This window comes from Benincasa hispida, chromosome 3 (genome assembly GCF_009727055.1).
Source record: "Benincasa hispida cultivar B227 chromosome 3, ASM972705v1, whole genome shotgun sequence".
Lineage (NCBI taxonomy): Eukaryota > Viridiplantae > Streptophyta > Magnoliopsida > Cucurbitales > Cucurbitaceae > Benincasa > Benincasa hispida.
In genome coordinates, this window is record NC_052351.1 from 2,384,448 (window position 1) to 2,389,571 (window position 5,124).

The 5,124-nt window shown below is 34.0% G+C and overlaps 1 long non-coding RNA gene across 1 annotated transcript; it reads right to left on the reverse strand.

Annotated features, from left to right (window-relative positions):
* Window positions 1-2,565: 2,565 nt before the first annotated feature.
* LOC120074527 lies at window positions 2,566-3,687 on the reverse strand. The gene is made up of 3 exons (XR_005481006.1): window positions 3,608-3,687; window positions 3,372-3,472; window positions 2,566-3,287 (listed from the first exon to the last, which is right to left on the reverse strand). It is a non-coding gene; the product is annotated as an uncharacterized LOC120074527 (long non-coding RNA).
* Between the last annotated feature and the right edge of the window lie 1,437 nt (window positions 3,688-5,124).

Below are 5,124 nucleotides of genomic sequence, written 5' to 3' on the forward strand. Positions count from 1 at the left end.
TCATTCATGTAGAGACATGTGAGTGAAGACATCTTATGCAATGAGTTTATATAAAGACTGGACCTCGAAATAGTCACTTTTCTTTATAACGATCGTTTACTGCTAAAACTGACTATTTTATACTAAAATAACCTAGGATAACTCAATCTTAATCCTGAGCTAACTATGAACTCCTATTTATTCTGGATTATCCTTTGATTTGCATAGGTGAGAGTACTTTAACAGCACTGCTCAATAAGCTTCCCATTTTGGGGATAAGACCGTATATATAGCTGGGGACATAGCCTTGCAAGATGGAATTCACTCCTACCCGTCTAAGGATTAGCAGATAGGTTTTTCTCTTAAGTGCTTATTCCTAGTCATGAACAACGGGGCCCTGCTATTTCGTGGTAGAGAATGACATGATTCATAAGTGGTATTATGAATCAGTTGTTCAATAGAGGGTCAGTGGGAGCTTAAGGAACAAGATGCATTTACAGGGGTATAATGGTAAGTTTGACCCAACTATAAATATGAACGACCTGTGAATGATCAACTTACCGATTATGGCTAACATGGACAGAAATACATCTAAAGTGAGGAGAGTGCAACTATCGAGCTATAGTGGTGTGCCTTAATAGTTAACGAATACTAATTGATTCGGTTTAAAGAGTTTAACCAATTAATTACAAGACGTTGGAGCTCATGATTTGTAGGTCCATTAGGTCCCTCTATTAGCTCATAAATTGGAATAATAAATTGAGTATTGATTGGATGAAATTTGAATTTAGGATTTTGAATTTGAAATGTTCAAATTCAAATTTTAGGGTTTTCAATTAATTGTATACGATACAGTTAAAACATTTAATTTAGTCGAAATTAAACGAAATTGGTGAATCAATTAATACTTAAATTATGATTTAAATATTAATTATATGAAATTGAATCATATTGGTGTTTTTTTAATTTAATATTAAGATATTAAATTGATAATTTTTTAATTAAAAGGTTTAATTTAAATTGAAATTAGTTTTATTTAAATTAATTATTTTGAATTAATTTTATAAAACTAAAATTTAAATAAAATAGTTTTATATAAAAGAAAAATAAATTTAAAAGAAATTGATTTTAGTTAGTGGATTTTTCCCAAAAATTGGAAAAATCCACTAACTTCATTTGGGTGGTTTATCACCCAAATCCACTTTGATCTTCAATGGTAACCCCTAGTAGGAGTTGTCCTACATGCAGTTTTTCTTCTTGCATGTATTGAGTCTTTATATTGAACTTGCATGCTAACATTTGAGAAAGAGCTCTGAAATTTTAAGCAGAAAGTTTGCACCTTTGTAAACCCTTGACATCCCACTTTAGTTCATCCAAAATTGAGCTCAATTTGAGTGTTTCTACCACACATTCCTTCTTGAATTTAGTAGAGAAGACCTTGGTGGTGGTCTACTTGAAATTTCAAGATCAGATAAGTAAAGATCCAGCTGAATTCATGGAGAATTCTACAAAGGTATTGCACTATACAAACCCTCTTATGAACTTTACTTGTGTAACATGTTTAAAACTTAAATTAAGTTTAGTTAGAGTGCTTATTGATTTTGATTTAGTCTGTTGCATGTTATATTACTCCTTCAATATTCGATTCGTTGCCTTGTGCGATGTGAACTTGATAATAGCCAGATCGGAGGTTGAGCTTCGTAAAGTATCAAGCTCCATTTAATTGATCGAACAAACCAAATATGATCGGCAAGGAATACTTGTTGCGAATCGTAACTTTGCTCAAAGCCCTATAATTAATACACAATCGTAGCGTCCCATATTTCTTCTTCTGAATCAGGATTGGGGGCCCATAGGGCGCTTTTGTTGCAGATGAAGCCAACATTCAATAAATCGTCTAGTTGTTTCTTGAGTTCCGGAGAAGCAATTCGCACTAGAGAAATTCGAGCTTTAATGTCGGTTGACAACCGACATTAAAGATAGTGTTATTAAAGCCCTTTAATGTCGGTTGCCTTTAATGTCGGTTTTTAACCGATATTAAAGGGCTTCAATAACACAATCTTCAATGTCGGTTGCTACCAACATTAAAGATCCTTCAGTGAAATTTTCAACCGACATTAAAGGTCTTTATTGTCAATTGCAACCGACATTAAAGCCTCTGTTGTTATACTCATATTAACTTGTCTAGTTTAAATTTGTGAAGGAGAGATTTTAGTATTTGATATTACGCAGAAATACTAATCTTCTCCCCTAAGTTCCCGAGTCTACTCTTTTCTTTGAAGTTTGACAACTATCTACCTCGAGGGAAGTCATCAAGCAAATATAAGCAATTTTTTGTGCAGTTGACCTATGGAGGTAGTTCGACATTTAGCCATCATGTAAAAGCTATAGAATTAGAAAATTCCATGACCAATTAAATAAAAAAAGAAGTGCTTCAAGAAAGGGCTTGTTTGGATCACCAAACAAGAAACTCTACCAAAACACTTCATAAAAGGAGCAATTTTGCATGAAAAGTAGCCAAAGGTTGAGTAATGTAAGAGCTACAACAATTGAGTAATGTAAGAGCTACAACAATTTAAAGGGGCTTTATTTTATGAACCAAAATTGGAGGTGAATCCACATAACCTATAACTTCTAATGCCTCTATGTAATTGACATGAAATAGATTTTGTTTGTGCTGCAACTAGAAAGAAAGATGAAACTTCTCCTGTCAAAACATAATGACTCTAACTTATGAAGCAACAGTGGAAATGGGACAAATCACAGCACAGAAAGTCCACAACTTTTGTACAAAGTACATAAATTCATGCAAAATAACAACAAACAAAGACAGGACAATGTCAAAAGCAATAGTAAAACCAAGTTCAACTGACTGCCAGAAAACAGAATAGATCTTCTGACTTTTGACAGCATTGCACTTTCATCCGACCGTGCCTTCTTCATAACTCATAGCCTTTCAATCATTTTCAACAACGCTGAGTTAATAGCTGCGTTTATGACGTGGCATAATCCAAAGGAGCAGGTAAGGTAAACCTGAGGCTAGCAAAAAGCACTTGTAAAGATAATCTATAAAGCGATGAGAACAAGTTAATGGTCTTCCCTCTTAACAAATTCTTTCAAAGTCAGAACCTGTCCCAAAAGAAAAGTCCCATAATTTTTCGCTTCTGCACCTTGATATCAATTTGTCAAATTGCATAAACTAACCATAGCAGTGTTTGGTTATAGGCATCTTTGTCAATTTGTCAAAAGAAAAGCCTCTGTTGTTATACTCATAGCAGTGTCTAGTTTTAAGCATCTTTGTCTGACCACTGTTGTTCAAAGGATCACAACAAAAAAGGTTTAAGACAAAGGATTGAAAGTGAAAATGTGATAAGAATTCATATTCAACTAACCGTGTTTATTGGGAATGTGCATAAATGGTACATTCAAGGCAAAATTCTTGTAGTGAATGTGTTGGATCTAAGGTTGAACTCTCTGTTCCTTCCTTTGCATGCTTCAAAGTAACACTTAGTTGTATTAGGGATAAAATAACAACTGTATTAGCAAATATCAGTACACATATACAAAAAGAAGACTAAGACAAGATATCTTCAAACATTAAAAAACTCCTGGATATTAGAATTTGCACCATTGAACTGAAATATCTTCCCCTTGGTGTCTAAGATGAACATATCATCATGATTTAGTGATGAACGAGCAAAAGGAACCTGGATAGCCAAATGCAAAAATAAATATCAAAACTCCATGTCACTGGAAGAGACACTGTTGAATACACAAACTCCTGGAAAGAAAAATTAAGTGTTTGTTTCATTAGAGTGGATGTCGTTTTCTTAGGTTGTCTCCCTTTTCTGCGAGCTTTTGATTTTGTACGTCTTTGTTTTTTTTTTTTTTTAATGAAAATTCAGTTGTTCATTAGAAAATAATTTTAAAAAAAAAAAAACAATAAAATAATAACAACAAAACAACAAAACATGACAGACGAAGAATGCACACCTCTGCTTTAAATATTCTGAAACATCTGACTGCTGCATGTGTTTCATGCTTCAGCAGCATAAAACTCAGAAGTGTATTCAAGGAATGGCTTTTCAAAGCTTTCTGAGTATATTCCTAGTGCGGTAAACATCTTCAAAAGGTTGGTTGAGGAGAGTCCGATTAATTGCTTCACCTAGCCTAAAAGACCAATGAAAAATCCATGTTAATCATAAATAAATAAGATTCTTTTAATATGGAATAATCCAACAAATAAACCGATTTACAACAATAACAAAAAAATCAAAACAAATTCAGCATCAGCAAAATTGGCCTGTGTAGTTTTATGAAATTCTGAAATTCTTATACACGTGGAAAAAGCAAATTACAAAATTCCAATATAACCAACCTACTCATACAGACATGTAATGCCTCGTTTGGATTGCAGGCCATTAGGGGAACAACCTATGAAATATTTTCTTTTAATGAGAGAGTGTATGTGTTTATGAGCTTGAGATGCACTTGTAAGGTTGGGAAACATTGATAACTACATTAAAAGATCAAAACCATTTCTGATAAAGCACAGAAGTTCTCAGTAATATCTTATACCCAAAATCAGCAAAGTTACAAATACCAAAATGCTACATCTTGTTCTTCTCACCCTAACACAGCCTAAGTTGAAACTCCATAGATCATTTCAAGCTACTTTATTCAATAATAATAGTTGGAACAAAATAAAAATAGATATGATATTCAAATATGGATCATATCAAGCTTCTATGTCCTATGGAAAAAAGGAAAAGATTTGATATTCCAGAACTCAGCGCCAAATATCGAATCAACGAAAATGGCAAAGGACAAAATACAAAGAAGAGGAAATATGGAATAGAAATACCATAGGATTTTTAAGCTGCAGAAGTTTTCTGATTTGGCATTGATCAGGGAGTCTTGATGGATAAGAGTTCAGGGAATTCGTTATTCAACTTGGTCGCATCGAGCTCATTGTTGCTCCGTGGGCAACGATCACTTTGGCTTGCTCTTCTAGATCTAGGTGCACAATAAATGTTAGACGATTGATGAAATGCAGACGAATTGGGTTTGCGGCAGCGTGGGTTTGTACGAAAAGGGACCGGCGTGTGTCGAGTAGAACAACGAGTGCGGCGAGCGGCGACAGTC